The sequence below is a fragment of the Mercenaria mercenaria genome, chromosome 11 (assembly GCF_021730395.1).
Source record: "Mercenaria mercenaria strain notata chromosome 11, MADL_Memer_1, whole genome shotgun sequence".
Lineage (NCBI taxonomy): Eukaryota > Metazoa > Mollusca > Bivalvia > Venerida > Veneridae > Mercenaria > Mercenaria mercenaria.
The window spans coordinates 76,189,397-76,207,857 of record NC_069371.1 but is presented as its reverse complement, the minus strand read 5'-3'; the positions used below and the strand labels follow the sequence as shown (position 1 = coordinate 76,207,857).

Below are 18,461 nucleotides of genomic sequence, written 5' to 3'. Positions count from 1 at the left end.
TAAAAGGGGTTGATTTAATATTCTTACACGCGACAAATTGTCATGTCATGCTAGTCATTGGTGCAACACTTTTTCCAAATATGCCCATGATTGACAAAATTACAGACCAGACACAAAATCGAGATGGACATTTACGAAAAAAGTAATAAAGAGAGATGATTCAAAAAGTAAGACGGTAGACTATGGTTCATTTACACTATGCTTCCTCTAAATTTCCTCTGTCATTGCGTGCAGTTTGTATACATTCCCTATAGTAGTTTGAATTAAGCTTGGGACAAGCACATTAATAAAGGGAGATAACTCAAATAAGAAGAAGGTTAGAGTTATGGCTCCTGCACTGACAAATCAAAATGTCATGCTGATCATTGATGCCAATAAGGTTCTTGCATGCGACACACCATGTCATGCTGATCATTGGTGCAAAAGTTTTTTTCGAAATGCATCCATAAACGACAAAGTTACATACTGTGCACGAAATCGTAATGGACATTTAATAAAGGGAGTTCAATAAAAAAAGTAAGACTGGTAGATTTATGGTTCTTGCACGCGAAACTTCGTCATGCCATTCTGATCGTTTGTGCCAAGTCTTTTTAGATCCATCCACGAATGACAAAGTTAAAGACCGGACAAGAAATCGGGACGAACGAACGGATGGACGCTGCAATTACTATGTGCCAAAACCGGCAAACTTACCTGTATTAAAGGTGAAATGTCTTAATATATTTTGAAGACTAAAAGCAGTTTTCGCAAATACCTGTTCCCCAGACAATAATTTTATATAAACTTGCATAAAACTGCAGTATAAACAGTGACTTCCTTCTCAATAAGTTAAATAGGGAAAATTTTTGCAATATAATCCGGCTGTATTTCAAATATGCAGTTACATCTGCAAGGTAACGAATTGATAAATCCAGTAATACAAGTATGACGCATTTATGAAAACGTACTTTAATCAATATATAAACAATTTAAAGATATTCAATGGCCATCTTTCACTGTTAGATATTTAATTCAAATGTATAAAACCTCATCAAATGTATTTAATTTTACTAAATATGTAAATTAAGCTTGCATATAGAGCTAAATTTATAAATAAACGTTATGCAGTTACAGTTGATTGTTAGAATACTGTAAGTTTTTAGTGGTAGTTCGACGCCGCCCTGAAGGCGGCGTCGAGTATATGGGATACACTTTGATTTTGGACCCTGGACAGATGGTAATGAATAGATTCGAATAGATTAACAAAACACAGTGAATAGTTTGTTAATGGACCCACAATATTGCACAATAGATGTAAACAAATAAACACAAAATAGCTTTAAAACGAAACATCAAAAATAAACGTAATTCAAATTATTATGATATATAAAGCAATGGTATTCGTCATTCTGCTCCTCATTTGTATAACAGAAAATTAAAAGTTTTAATTAAAATTTCGTCAAAAGTAATTCTGAATTATTGATAAGGGACGGTACTCTATGTAAAAAGTTTTCCAAGAGTGACGCTTCCAAATATCCAATGAAATTGTAGGAATTGCCATTACCAGATCACGTGATTTAAAAGGTGCGCGCCATATTGTAAACAGAACAAAGAAAGGCAGAATGGTAAGGGGTGTTTTAGGAAATTTTCACCAAGGATGCTCCCGTTTTTCTCCCTACAATGGCATGCAATGCACAGCTATAGCTTTAGTTGCAATTTTTTTTTTTTTTTCAAATCGAAAACAATCGTATTTCTACAATTACATCGTATTCTGTTGATGACATACTGCATGAAGGAAACGAGCTGTATGGTGAAATTGTTCAATCACTTCAGCACGTTAGATATTTATCGCACCATGATTTACCAAATTTAGCAACATTTAGAAACGAGTTTTACGATATCCAATATTTCCGCGACCAGTTCTATGGGCAAATTGATGGAAATAACAGACACAGTTTTGGACAATCTGCATTTCACGATTCAATTTTGCAAGCTCACCTCCTGTCTCCCTTTCAGTTGCTTACTGTAAATGGTTTAACAGTTGCATTGTATGTTAATCCTGACAGAGGTCAATTCTTTCTGTTTGACTCCCATGAACGTAATGCTCAGGGATTGCACTCTGAAAATGGAAGAGCTGTTGTTGTGTCATTTTCATCTTTTGATGAGCTAATGAATTTTATTTTAGATAATTATTCAAACTTTGCTTATGAATTAACGCCAGTTTGCTTAGCACACAGTACAAGAGACCATATCTCTTCTGTCTCGCCTCAAAATCCAGGTCCTTATCAGTATGATGGACAACCTTTGCCACACTATGTTGATACAACTAGTCAGAAGTTGATCCTTGGATTAGATTTAGAAAATAATGATCTGTTAGCACAAAGTATAAAGCATGATTTTGTACAAGAAGATAACACTTTTTTCCCTTTATATACGGCACATATAATTACAGACTTGGATCATGTCTCGCTTCAACCCACTGGTCCTGATTACTATGATGGTCAGTCTGTATCGCACTGTGTTGATACATCTAGCCAAAATTTGGTACATGGAGATATACAAAGCAATGATCAATTAACCCAAAGTTCAAGACATCATTTTGTACAAGATAACCAAGATGACACTCTTTTCCCTTTATATACTGCACATAAAATAACTGGCTCAGATGATTTTTCGCCTCCAACTTCTGGTCCAAACCAGTACTATGATGTACATTCTCTGTCACATATTGAAAACTCTAGTGATCAACTCAGTTGGTTTTCCGAAAAAAAAACAACAATGTAATATGAAAAATGAGTCAGCAAGTTGTGACCTGAACGTAATGTTTTGCCATGAACAAACTAAAATTTCAAACATGCAAACTCATAGTTTCAACCACACATACTATTATCGGAAGAATGATAGTTTATCAAAGAAATCTAAGAAAAGGAAAGCTTCATTGAAATTACCCGTGTTGCATGGATTAAGTGAAACAGACTATTCTTTTAACAATGTACCAGAGTTAAATATTTCAATGTTAGACGTAAGTTATGTTTGCAATGTTTCTACATCTATTGATATGACATTTATTGATTATGAAACATGTTCTTTACACATTACTGATTATGAAAAAGAACTACGATTAAGACCAGATTTTACTTGTTGTTGTTGTCGTCGTGTTTTGTTCAAAAATCAAGCATGTGTGTACAGAAAAACTAACAGTATTACTGAACAGTTACAGTTGAATTTGCCATGTGTTTTATGTCAGTCTTGTCTGAAAAAAATAACAGTTAATCAACTTCCAGGTATTTCATATGCAGGAAATTATTTAGATCCTGGTGAGTTACCCAATGAATTGATTGGTTTATCCCATCTTGAAAAACGCTTAATTGCTCGGATGAACATATTTATGTCTGTAGTGATGTTGCCTGGTGGGCAGTATGCTGAAAAAGGTCTCATTTTGAACTTGCCTGCACAGACTGCGCAAATCATTTCGAAACTTCCTTTAAATTCATATGATGTTTCTCATGTAATAGTAAGTTTTGAAAAAAATAATTCTTGTACATCACAAAAGTCGGGAACAGCAGTTTGTATGCAAAATATACGAAACGCTTTGCAATGGCTTCAGCAAAACAATCCATTGTATGCTGATATTGACATCTGTCTGCCAAATAATGTACAGAGCCTTGATTCTTCTGTATGCTCACATATGCCAGAAAGTATAGAAGAGGATGTTTTAATAAGTGTCAACCCATCTGGTGACTGTGTTGTACCAATGGGTTCTAAGAGTCAATCTGTTACTGTTGGTGCTAATAATGAAAAACCTGTTGATATCTTCTCCTTTGAAGGTGGGGAAGAAATGGCCTTTCCCTGGCTTTTCCCATATGGGTGTAATGGATTTATCATGGATAGGCCAATGAAACTAAATCCTATCATGTATTTTCGCTCACGTCTATATAACAGAGATGCAAGGTTTAGAAAAGATATAACTTACCTTCTGCACAGTGCTGTTGCTTACAATATTTCATGTTTAAAGTCTGCAGTCAACATTCGCATGAAAGTGACTCGTTCTTGTAATAGAAGTTCTGAACATATCACAGCTGGGATAATTCGCAATTTTGATGACCATTCTGCACTTGTTGAGAATTCGTACATGTTTATGAAAAAAATTAAGGGCACAGTTGCTTATTTTAAGAACATGCTTTATGACCTTTTATCATCATTTCGTTGCCTTGGTCCACCTACATTATTTATGACATTGTCTGCAGATGACTTGCATTGGCCAGAATTAGGTATGACATTGGAAGATTTGGATTTTTCTCAAGCTTTTGGCAGGTCTTTTTTCACATCTATGCGTAGTGATCCTGTGTTAACTGCAACGCATTTTGAAAGACGGTTTAAGGCACTTATGAAGCATGTTATTTTGGGTCGTGATAAACCGTTAGGTGAAGTTGTAGATTATTTCGCTCGTATTGAGTTTCAAAACCGAGGAAGTCCCCACATTCACATGTTTTTATGGATTGCAAATATGCCTTATGTTATTGATGATGCAACTGTTCCAGTATTTCTTCATTACATAAATCAGACTATATCTTCAGCAATACCAGATGCTAGCGAGGATTTAGAACTCAATGCATTAGTCAAACGTGTACAGATTCATCGCCATTCTTCATATTGCATCAAAGACAAATCTCAATGTCGTTTTGGGTTTCCGAAAAGATGTAGTGCAACTACACAAATTTTAAAAAATATTGATGTTCATGTAAGGAACAAAGGCAGGTTTTACATAACAAGACGTGATTCTTGTAGTCTCTTTGTGAATGACTATAATCCAACTATTTTACGTCACTGGAGAGCAAACATGGACATACAGGTGATTCAAAATGCTGAGGGTGCAGCGTATTATGTGTGCTCATACTTATGTAAAGCTGAACCTGATGATTTAAAAAATGCATTAGGGGTTTTAATTCATGACGTTCTTAATCAAAATCCAAACATTCCAAGAAATGTTCGTTTACTAAAAATTGGTCTTTGTGTCTAAAAACATAGGCGAATGAGTAGTCAAGAGGCTGCATTTAGAATGGGTTCCCTTCAGTTAATGCATGCTTCTCGTGATTTTGTCTACTTGAATACCTTCCTCTACATAAAAGAATGAAAATTTTGAAGCCGATTCATGAACTTGATAATTTAGCAGATAATGATACTAATATTTTTCAGCATAACATCATAGACTATTATCGTGATAGGCCTGCTGTATTAGAACATTACAGTCTCTTTCGGTTTGTTTCATGGTTTGTCAAAATACCGGAGCCTCAGAAAAAGGAGAATTACTATTTCTGTCCTACATTTAGTGTCTGGTTTCGCAAGAAGCAAAAATTTAATGTAGTTCGCTATACTTCATTTCCAGTTGGTTCTGATGATTACTTCTACAGTATGGTTCTACTTTTATATCCTCATAGACAGGAATCTGATTTGTTAGTGGACTTGCCTACTGTTCAACTAGCATTTGAGGCAAAAAGGGAGTTTTTTGATCATGGGATTAACCATTTGTTTGTTTCTTTAGCTGATGAAGTTGAGAATGCTGTAAGACGGATACGCATGTGTGAAAATGAGTTGTCTACAGAAGCATGTGATGGTGGTTCAGATACTGCGGAATTGCCTGCTATCTCATTAAATAGTACAGTGTCAAACAACACAAATCTTTTTAGCATAGATACAAATAGCTCTTCCGCAAATGACATAAGTATATGTGATGAACAAACATTGCAGTTGCATTCCCTTGAATGTAGTTCGATGTCTGTTAGTGAGTTTTACAGGCTTAGCAAAAAACTGTCTAGTTGCCAAAAGAAAGTTTTGCAGACTGTACAAGCATTTCATGAAAAGACGTCTATTTGTCAACCTTACCATATTTTCATTACTGGTGGGGCTGGTACTGGTAAAAGTCATGTTTTAACTGTGATTATTGCATACCTGCAACTTTTTACTAGTAAGCAAATGGGAAAGTCCCCAGTAGTTGTCTGTGCTCCTACAGGCACTGCAGCACGCAATGTACGAGGAACTACTATTCATACGTTGTTGCAAATCCCAGTCACGACTTTTACTGAATATGTGCCCTTGTCAGATTTTGCATTATCTAAGCTTCAGCGTAGATTTAATGGTGTTTCTACTCTAGTAATTGATGAGATAAGTATGGTGAGTGACAGTATGCTTACTTACATAAGTAGAAGATTATCAGAGATAAAAAACAATGATTCCCCATTTGGTGGTATTAATGTTATTACGGTGGGTGATTTTTTCCAGTTGCGACCCATTCGGGGTAAATTTGCATTTTGCAATAGACTTTTGTGGCAATTGTTTCAGCCTATATTTTTATCACAGAATATGAGGCAATGTCATGATAGAGAATATGCTTCACTTTTGAATAGAGCAAGAGTTGGTTATTTGCGTGACATTGATATTGAATTGTTGCTGTCAAGGCTTAATTTTGAAAATAATGTCGTTGGAAATGTTTTACATGTATTTCCTCTAGGAGTAGATGTCGCTCGGTTTAACAGGGCAAGATTACACCATTTAAGTAGTCAAAGACAACTGTTTCATGCATATCATTGGTTTGGTGCTAATGATCTAAGCCCTGGCTCTGAAGTACCTGCAGAAATGATTCCGAATGATGACAGAGATGCAGGAGGACTTCCCTTACAGTTAGAAGTATGTATTGATGCTCGGGTCATGTTACTTAGAAACATTCTTACTCCGGAAGGTCTTGTTAATGGTGCAATGGGCCGTGTACATTCTTTCTCGACAGGCGATAATGGCTGTCTCTCTCAGATAAATGTTCTGTTTGATGACCCAACAATTGGTCAGACATTAAGACTTGAAGGCAATAATGCTATTGGAATCGAACGCATTGAGCATTCATTTATAGTGAATGGTAGAACGATTGTCCGCTCCCAATTTCCGTTAAGTCTTTGTTGGGCTTGCACTATACATAAGGTTCAAGGTTTGTCTTTGGACAAAATATGTGTTGACCTGGGCAATTGTATTTTTGAAAAGGGCATGGCTTATGTTGCTCTTAGTCGAGTTAAAAAATTGACAGGGTTATTCATACTAAAATTCAATCCGAGCTTGATACAGCCACCTGCTGGAGTCCTTGAGGAGTATAATAGGTTAAGACATCTAAAATAATGTTTCATGTTGTAATTTTCATGAATAGATGGGAGGTGCAGCTTGTTTAAAATTATACAGATATAATAGATGTTAGCAATTCGTGCTTTTATAAATGTTCGTGTAAATAACAGTTTTGCCTGTATACTGGACTCAAATTGTTACTAGTATTGGCACGTGCCTAAAGTTTCTTGTATATTCGAAGACAGTATAACACTTCAGCTGTTGCTGACATAGGAAAATTTAATCTCATAGCTTAATCTGAAATTCTGTTGGTCTGCAGCAGAAAAGTATAAATGAATACAAAACACAAACATTGTAGAACAATACTAGTGCCAAGTGAGGTACAGACAGTGTATTAACTTAAATGTATTGGTTTCAGCCGGCACATAGTGAAAGATCTATTAATTCATTAATTCGTTTAAGTGCCAGATTGAACACTTCATACATATAGAACCGGTCAGTTCTGCAGTACATAACTTTTTCGTCAATTGTGACACAAAAAACAGAAAGAATAAGACCATTTGATTAAGAATTTTTTTATATGCCTTGCATTGCACATGCCATTCATCTTTGGTTTAATCATTTATTTAAATTCTTTAATTTTTCCATCATGTATGTTTCTAAATTTTTTATTGTTTTTTTTTTTTTTTGGCTTAAAATATACATCCCTTTTTTGAACTTGGTGAGAATTTCCTTTGCACCCCTTCACTAGGCTGACCAATCAAAAGATGACAAAGTAACAGTTAGTGTAAAAGTCCTGAAAAAGTCTGAAAAGCTCCTTAGCTATCAGGGCAAGAGTGGGACCATGCAGTATTTCAACATTGTTGGTGTCAGTGGCAAAGAAGCCTATGTCTTGAAATGTTACCAGCTTCACAAATTCTCTATGGTCAGAGTGAACATGACTTACAAGATATCAAATGCAATTAAAAAGCCTGATGCACTTTGGGTTGTGTCTACGAGTTCGCTCGGTTATGCGAAACCAGTACAAGTCGATGACAGCATTGTTGTTCCACTACTGCCTGAAGAAGAGCCTCCAGCTGGCTCAAAGAGGTCTTTAATGCAGGCACTGATGACGCCGCATAGGTCAAATGTCACTGCAAAGATTGTTAAGGTATGTGCCACTTTGTCTACGTTTTACTTTTTTTGCTTGCTTCATTGTGACAATATATCCTTGTGAGTGGTTAAGGGCCATGTCGCTAAAATTTAACCTCTGACTGTACATTCTGGATTTATGTTAAAGTTTATTGGCATGTTTAATCACTTACAGTGTAAGTTTTGCTCCTTCTTCCTTGTTGTACCCTTAGGACGCTTTTTGTTCAGAAAAAAAAGATGTAGTTTCTTAATTACAATGATTGTATCAAAGTAGTAAATTTGCATGCCAGGTTTCTGTGGATATTCAGGGCAGTAATTGGTAGTTCTTTCTTGTTACTGAATGTTGGTACATAAGTAATTTAATGGGTGACATTTTAAAACTTTATGTCTGCGCTTTCCTATACAGGGGAGCAATGTATGCAATACTATACACAGCTCTGGTCCTGTGTTTTTCAAACTTTGCTGCTTTCCTTTCTTTAACACTTAGTTTTATAAATGTCATAATAAAAATAATAGAAATACCCAAAAATGGTCTTCAGAATTTAAGATTGGTCTACGTTTCTAATTTTAGTTTGCTTCAGAAGTTTTAAATATATCAACAAAACCCGCTCAGATTGGACAGGCTTTGTGAACATGGAGATAGTACTTAATTTTCCTTCTATGTTACATGATCCTTGTGCCTTAAAATACAATATTTAATATACGCAGGTGTCTCCAGTCAAGTATCGTCAAGAGGGCAGTTTGGCGGTCAGATGTCTGGGCCTAAAGGACGAGTCTGGGCTGGCGAAGGTGGCCCTCTTCAGTGACCTTGCTGAAAAGACTTACAGAGAAGGCAACGTTATTGAGTTGTCTGGTGTGTACAAGAAGGAGCACCAGTCAAAAAAAAAACAGCTGTCCATGACTCATGGAACAAAACATCAGGTTAGTGTAATAAAGTGCATTAACTGTTATCATAAACTTATATGTAGTTTCGGCTAAGCATTTTTGAATAACCAAAACGGAAAAAAAAGCATATGGCTAAGCTGTTCTTCGAAGAGAATAGCATGCATTTTTTTTTGAGGGGAGGGGTTGTAAATCTTTCTTATAAAATTTCTCTCGTATAAGTTCGTATATTTTTATGCCTTTAATAAATAGGCCAGTATTTTGACTTGTGTTTTATCTCGTAAAACATTGGGATACAAGTAACATTAACTACACAAAATACAACTATGTTATGTTAAGAGTTGTTTAGTTTCAGAAAAAAAAAATTCTTTTGTGGAACTGTGACAGTCAAATGCACAGGCCTGTGAACATTAAATTGTGCATCTGTAAATGTATGTTTCCGACAAAATCTTTTGGGGACCTTGTGTTTTGCTTACAAATCACCTTTGTGGCTCTCTTTTCATTGATTCATCACTGTTTCACTTCGTTTACAGTTCTTACCTGATGACACTGTGAAAGTCGACGTAACTGAAGGGGACTCTGAGCACTTCAAAAGTGATAAGGATTTTTGTCTGGAGGACAATGAGATTCTGTCAAATTTTGAGCTGGATGCCATATATGAAGTGGCCGGATACGACTGTTGTACCAATCAAGGTAACTTCACAGATCAGGCAATGTTTGTTTTGGATATAAAATATTTTAATTCCTACTACACTGGTCATTATTATAAGACAACTACATTGACTTCCTGGTGTGGTTCAGTATATACATATTGAATGTAGCTAATGTTCATGGTACTTGTTTAAAATATGATTTCTGTATCACATATTTATGGTCTTGTAACATGTTTTTTATAGTACTATGAACAGTGTAAGGTTGCTAGATTTACAGAATACAAAAGGTTTTGCTTTTTGTAACATGTTTTTTTATAGTACTATGAACAGTGTAAGGTTGCTAGATTTACAGAATACAAAAGGTTTTGCTTTTTATAAGAACTGGATTATGTACTGGAAACTGTTAGAATTTCTCTTTCTGCTGTGTAAAATGCTAAACAAATATAAATAAATTTAGTTTACAGAATTTCTGTAATTCAAATAAAGAATAAATTGCTTAAGTGTTCATTTATGGTGAATTTTGTCATGCATTTTTTTTCAGGCTGCCATAAGAAGAAGTTTGTAGCTGGCATATGCCCTCTCTGCCAGGGAGATCAGAAAGGGTGGACATACCGCGCTAAAGTTTCGGTTATCGGTGATGAAATTCAAAGGGAGATCACCCTGTTCCAACGTGACTTGGAGAAGCTGTTCGGTACTTTTCAGGACATAGTTGATGAAGATCAATTGATTCTTCAAATGATTGACTTGTTGCCAGTTAGGTTCATGGGAAAACTGACCGGCAACAGTTTGTATGATATTCAGAAAACCTAATAATATAGGTTGTCTGTTTTAACTCACCTGACTGCCATCATGTCTACAATGGGGTATGAACGTTGTCATCCAGTGGAGTATTGATATTATTACCGGTTTTTTTTTTAGCTGCTGATACATATTGTTTTTTCATGATGGAATCCTGTTGTGCGATAATCTCAGGCATTTGTGACATATCTATAACTACACAGTTTGTTAAAATTTGAAGAGCTTTGAATATTTAAAGACTTGCTCCAGTCCTAACTTTTAATCTTAATTTGACACTGAGAAAACATGAAAAGCCTGTCTATAAGCTGTGACACCTGTCAAAATAGAGTCTATTTTTCAATGATATTCTTTATAAAATACTATTGGTTTTGCATGCTAGTACCGCTTGTTCCTGTTAACTGTAACTTATTTTAATCATGGTTTCCATACACGCAGTACACTTTGAAAAGGTGCCAAGCAAATCTTTAGTTATTTTTGACGTTTTAGTAAATGTACATTATTTGCAGAAATTTACTTAGATAACATGTTTAATTATGAATGTCAATTTCTGTGATATATGTAACTCAAGGCCTGACTTTGATATTTGTAATCCCATTTAACCTTTTTTACATGTCCGGCTTAATGTTTGGCTGGATTTATTGACATGAAATCTGTGTTGTTATTTTTTTTCGAGCAGAAGATAAAAGATAATGACATTATATTTTTAAAATGATGTTACAATTTTTTGAAGCTTCACCTAACAAAACAGGTACTAAATTATGACTGAATTATAATATAGTGCTTCAGTGTTTTGAATAAATCTCTTTTTTAGTAACAAAAGAATACTGTATTTTTATAATGCCTCAAGTTTTGAGAGACACTCCATACTATTATGAAATTCATCAGTTATAAATCTGTAGTCTGAAGGCAAAAGGCTGATTGTTCATTGGGCATTTTCTCATACAAAAGAGACAGCAGATATTTGAAATAGGGCATATACATTCAGCTTGTTAAATTATTTTTGTACACAATTTTGTTAATAATTTCTTGGCAGTTTCCTTGGTTCATTTTTCCCTTTCAGGTCACTTAACGCTTAGCTCCTTGTTGATAACTTTAATGTGCATAAAAAAAATTGGGTATTGTATACTTTCTTTTCAACTTCTTTTAGAGCCCCATTTTTACTTGCAACAGTTTATATACAGGTTAGATTATTTCGCCTGCATAACTAGTATTTATAACTTTGTTTTCATTCAATAAACAAAATAACATGTTCTAGTCACTTTTGTTTGTTTGCATCATGATATTTGGTTATTAGTATTAAGTTGGTAGTATTTATATAGTGTACATATTTATGTTTTTATATCTGACGGGGTTTACTTGTTCATTTTTTTTCATAGTCATATATTGATCTCCCTCTTGTTTGGCTTTGGCGCTCAAAGTCTTAAGCCTTTTTAGCCTTGTTCAGTATAATATTGTTGCAGTGCAATCACTTTGTTATCACAACAGTTTTTTTTAGCTGCTGATACATTTTGTTTTTCCATGATGGAATCCTGTTGTGCGATAACCTCAGGCATTTGTGCCATATCTATAACTACACAGTTTGTTAAAATTTGAAGAGTTTTGAATATATAAAGACTTGCTTCAGTCCTAACTTTTAATCTTAATTTGAAACTGAGAAAACATGAAAAGCCTGTCTATGTGCTGTGACACCTGTCAAAATAGAGTCTATTTTAAATGATATTCTTTATAAAATACTATTGGTTTTGCATGCTAGTATAGCTTGTTGCTGTTAACTGTAACTTATTTTAATCATGGTTTCCATACATGCAGTACAATTTGAATAGGTGTCAAACAAATCTTTGATTATTTTTGACGTTTTTGTAAATGTTCATTATTTGCAGAAATGTTTAATTATGAATGTCAAATTCTATGATATATGTTACTCGAGGCCTGACTTTGATATTTGTAATCCCATTTAGCCTTTTTTACATGTCCGCCTTAAAGTTTGGCTGGGTTTATTGACATGAAATCTGTGTTATTTTTTTCAAGCAGAAGCTTAAAGATAATGACATCATATTTTTAAAATGATGTTACATGTTGTTAAAGCTTCACCTAGCAAAACAGGTACTAAATTATGACTGAATTATAATATAGTGCTTCAGTGTTTTGAATAAATCTCTTTTTTAGTAACAAAAGAATACTGTATTTTTATAATGCCTCAAGTTTTGAGAGACACTCCATACTTTTATGAAATTCATGAATTATATATCTGTAGTCTGAAGGCAAAAGGCTAATTGTTCATTGGACATTTTTCTCATACAAAAGAGACAGCAGATATTTGAAATAGGGCATACACATTCAGCTTGTTTAAATATTTTTGTACACGGTTTTGTTAATAGTTTCTTGACAGTTTTCTTGGTTTATTTTTTTCTTTCTGGTCACTTAACGCTTAGCTACTTGTTGATAACTTTAGTGTGCAAAACGCTTAGCTACTTGTTGATAACTTTAGTGTGCAAAAAAAAATTGAAAAAAAATTGAGTATTGTATACTTTCTTTTCAACTTCTTTTGGAGCCCCATTTTCCCTTGCAACAGTTTATATACAGATTAGATTATTTCACCTGCATAAGTAGTATTTATAACTTTGTTTTCATTTAATAAACAAAATAACATGTTCTGATCACTTTTGTTTGTTTGCATCATGATATTTAGTTCCTAGTCATAAGTTGATAGTATTTGTATAGTGTACATATTTATGTTTTTATATCTGACCAGGTTTACTTGTTCATTTTTTTTCGTAGTCATATATCGATCTCCCTCTTGTTCGGCTTTGGCACTCAAAGTCTTAAGCATTTTTTGCCTTGTTTTGTATAAAATAGTTGCAGTGCAGTCACTTTGTTATCATGGCAATTTTTCTAAATGTTTGTTCTTACAATTTCTTGCTCAAGTGCTTTGTTCTTACAATTTCGTGCTCAAGTGCTTTAGCTTGAATAAAAAAACTTACTTATATCACAATATTTCATTGAGGAAGTGGCTGGCAGATTTAAACGTTATTATGTTTGCCCATATACACATCATTTAACTGTTTCCAATGCCAAAGAAATTGAAATTTGTGTCCAAGAAACGAATGATTTTACATGCATAATTTCTATATATCCCATATACAAAAGCAAATATCATGAATGTTTTTCATTTCCTTTTGGAATATCACAGAATACTTTGTATACTTCTACTTAATGATGATTGCACTGAGCCGTATTTATGTCAAACGTTTCTAGGTAGTCGAACTCTGTTTGACCTAATGCTCAAAAGCATTCATGTTAGTCGTAATCCATCGTATTAGATTGCCATACAATGTGTGTGCATATCTCAGTTGTTTCACTTGTTCTTTTATGTTATATTAATGTTATTCAAACTTTCCTACACATTGACTCTTGCCACATTACTTTAGCCAGTCAGGTGCGTTTTGTCACTACTTTAAAGGTTGAGATCACTTTAATGACATTAAATTTTGTTCTCTCTTTTTTCCCCAGAAGCGTGCTGAAGTTATTAATTTTCAAATCAGATGTTCCAGGCAGATCTTTGATGAACTTCACACTAATAACACTTTGAATCTGAATATGAGCAGATATTTAAGTGCATTCAATTTCTGGCCTTAGTATGACCTACTTACCTGCCGCAATGGCTTTTACACCACAGTTTTTAGCTCATCTGAGCAGAAAGTGCTCAAGGTGAGCGTTTGTGATCCCTCTGTTTCGGAAGTCTTGCGTCTGTCTTCAGTCCATAACAACAATTTGACTGTTAACACTCTGGAGGTCACAATTTTGGTCTAACCTTATTTAAACTTAGTCAGAATGTAATCTTCAATGAAGTCTCCAACAAATTTGGCATTGCGTCTAATCAAAACAAAAACTACTTAACACTCTAGAGGCCACATTCATGGCCATAACTTAATGAAACTTGGTTAGTATATTAATCTTGGTGATCTTTAGATCAAGTTAAAATCTGGGTCAGATAACGTAAAAAAACTAGGTCATCAGGTCAAATCAGATATACAGTTTGTTAACACTCTTGAGGTCGCATTTATGACCATATCTTAAAAGTTGCTCAGTGTTAATCTTGAAGATCTTTAGGTCAATAGTTCAAGTGAGCATTACAGGGTCATCATGGTCCTCTTGTCATAGTTTTTAACGTTTTGTCTCATTTACTTTGTTAAGGTACAGTCATGCAATTTAAGAATGTGCCAGCAAATGATAAGCTACAGTCATCACTGACTTTTAAATACATTTCCTTGCATCTCTATTTGCTCAATTCATACAATTTGGTTGTATTATATCTTGTTACTTGTTACTTTTTTACTTTTATAAATATAATTTTTATTATACATGTAGTTTGTTTTGTTTCTGTCCATTGCTGTAAAAATTTGAGAAAATATTCTCATTTTAAACATTTTTTTGCATCCAGGCAATTGGTTTAGATAGTTGCTACATTTTCTCCTTGTATTATATTTGGATATTTATGTCCCCTACCTCCTTCCAAAATGTTACAGAAAAAACTTGCGCCTAGAAGCTGACAGCAAAATTGATCGTGGTCAGCAGGTGACCCCTATTTATTTTGAGATCTGTCACACTGAACCAGTTAAAGCGTTAGGATCATGAAAGTTGATAGGGAGTTTGGTCATAACGAAAAGATTACCCTTACTGGTTTGAAGTTAGTAGGTCGAGGTCGCACTGATTTTGAGAAAAAAAAAGACAATTTTAGGCCAGTAACTTGGCAAAGGTCAAGGTCATAGGGACCTGAACATGTAAAACCATTTCCAGTCAGTAACTTCAGACCCACTAGACTGATTGGTCATGCAGAGTAGCTGAGCCCTATTTTTGGTTCACTTTATTTAAGGTCAAGATCCCATTCATGCAAAAACATGTAATTGTCTCTTGAAAATGGTTGGGGTTAGCGTCAAGAAGCTATATGACTGCAGTTAGTGTATTTCAGATACAACACTTGGCGGCGTCTTTGATGCTTGCATCAATCAATTGCCTTGTACACAGTTATACTGTGTTTATGTAAACTTGTATACAGTGTGTACTATTTTAAACCGAGTGAGAAGTACTGTTTATATTCATATAGTTTACATTAACTGCATAAAGTAATTGTTCATGTTTTTAAATATGAAATTTGGATCTAATATACCTTTTAAAAAATATTTCCGTTCTGAAAGAACGATTTAGATAGATATCAGGTTTAACTTTTCCAACAGCAACAATAATAATTAAATTCATCCCAATTTCAAAATGCCACATTACAATATTTTGCGTTTAAACTGGTTTTGCTTTCTTGAAATTTCCACGTCTATTGTTTCAGTTCTGTTCCAGGTAGACAGGAATTTTACTTTTGGAAAACATACACATCATGGAAGAAAAGCAAAAACTGTTACAGCTTTTGATTCCTCAATGACTGCTAATCTCCTGTTTTGCTTATTATAACAAAGATGCGTTATGTCTTTTGCCTTTGAATCAAGCAGAACTCGACACTTTTTTCCGTGTTTGTCAATTTGAATGACTTTATTCCAACATGCTACGTAGACATTGTTTTCTTCATCACATGTTAACCCTTTCGGATATTGAACAGCATCATGGGTAAATTTGTATATAACGTTTCCTTTTGGATCAAGGGCAATAACTGAGTTGTCTCCACCATTAGAAACAAACAGAATATCTTCAGTGTCATTCGACGATAAGTAGTTTGTCTTTTTCAAAAGTTGCTTTCCATCAGAATCGTAATAAATCTGCCTTTTCACATTGCCTTTTAAGTCTACATACTGAATTTGCCAATCTGGAAGAGTAAACCCCGTTTCTATATAAAGGGATATTGCTAAACCATTGTCAAATGGAACAGCGCCAAAACATTCACCGCTTTTTGTAAATATGCTTTTGTAGGAAACCTTTTCATGACAGTATTTCATTTGCCAAATATCCCGAGATCCCATTATAGTGAAATACTTAATGACTGTTTCATTGTCTGATTCCATTTCTTCTATAGTACTTTCAATCGTTCTATAATTTCCCTCAGTTGTGAATGTTCCAAGTTCAAACGAATCCGGGCTTCTACGACTACCATAATTCAAGTAGTAAATGTTGTTTTTATTATACATATAAAACGGTGCGATAAATGTGACATGCATCGGATAGTATGAAAATTTCGGAGCATATCCATATTTTGGTAGTTCTCCCTTTATAATTGGCACTAAATGCATACTAAAATATGATGTTTCCGTTCTGACGTTTCCAAATTCTTCTTTATCAACTATTTTATGATTCTTGGTCATGGTAATTTTCTCATGGTGTTTACAACATTGAAAACACATGTACTGTTCACAGACACAACAATACCCAACCGCCTCCTTTTCCGTGTACAAGTCACAGATATTGCATGCTTGATCAAATGTTTCGGTTGATCCTAAATCAATGCTATCGAAGTTTGTTAGCCTTTCTGTAAACTTTGTAACAGTCTGAGTTCCATGTGTCCTTTCTTCTACAAACAGACGCTTTATAAATCCTCTACAGATCTTGGCAAAAGTATTTCCCATTTTTTCTTTACTTTACACACAGTTGAATATTTGTTAACAATTGACAATGTAATGATTTTTAAAACAATTTAAATTATTTATCGTATAAAATGTAGTGTCTCTACAAGGAAGTTTATAAACATGCATTGAATTCCGTAAACTTTAGAATAGCTTTATCTTTAAGGTGAAGTATTACGCTTTATGAAAGTTTAAGATTGGGTGGTTTGATAACACATGTACTGTTCACAGACACAACAATACCCAACCGCCTCCTTTTCCGTGTACAAGTCACAGATATTGCATGCTTGATCAAAACGTTCGGCTGATCCAAGATCAACTGTACCAAACTTGGTTAATTTTTCTGTAAATCTTGTAGTAGTCTGAGTTCCATGTGTACTATTGTCTATATAAATCTGCGTTCCAGTTTCAATTTGTTGTGTAAAAACTGACACTATCCTAGAAAAAGTAGTTCCCATCTCTCTTTTTTTAGCACACCTCGAATTATCAACATTTGGTTCGTGACAGAATGATCATGCCGCACTGGTTTTATCTTATCTGTCGGTAGTGAGTCAGTTTAAACATTCCATATTTGCACATTACACTTTATTACTTAGATATTTCTTCCGTGTATAGTTTGCAATGTAGTATGCAAGGTTTAAATATGTATTAAAATAACACTTACGGTTTAGCAAATGCTAGTGTAATTGTTAAGATAATTAAGGATGGTGCATAAAGCATTTTATAATTACAGCATTTCCCTTACAGTACTGAAGCATTTACTTGCAACTTTGAAGCATTTCACTTGCAGTTGTGAAACATTTTATTTACAATTGTGAAGTATTTCACTTACCACTATGAAGCACTATACTTACAAATTGGAAGCATTTCATTTACAATCATGAAGCATTTCACTTACAATTATGAAACATTCCGTTTGAATTATGAAGTAGAAGAGATATTTTGTTTAACAACAGTAGGCCTTCAAACACGAAATGATTTTAATTCATGGTTAGTAAATTGACTCTGTTGTAGTTGTTAGTTCACCTGAGCAGAAAGTGCTCAGTGTGAGCTATTGTGATACATTCTAGAGGTTACAATTTTGCTCAATGTAAATGAAACTTTGTAGATATTATTCTTAGTAATATCTCGGAAGAGTTCGAAACGGGCTCATCTGGGATCAAAAACTAAGTCACTAGGCCAAATCATCTAAAAAGTATTGTAACACCATATAGGCCACATTTTCTATCTGATCTTCAATAATATTTGCTAGAATTTTTGTTTGTCTGATGAAATCTAGGTTAAATCTAAAGCTTGTTTACATGACATTTAAATTAGGTCACTCGGCAAAATCATAAAACACCTTTGCTAACCC

General features: G+C 34.2%; 1 protein-coding gene across 1 annotated transcript in view; it reads left to right on the top strand.

Moving 5' to 3' along the window:
* LOC123531719 (uncharacterized) overlaps positions 1–18,461 on the top strand; it is a 132,632-nt gene that overhangs the window by 79,298 nt on the left and 34,873 nt on the right. The gene's annotated exons all lie outside the window — the stretch shown is intronic.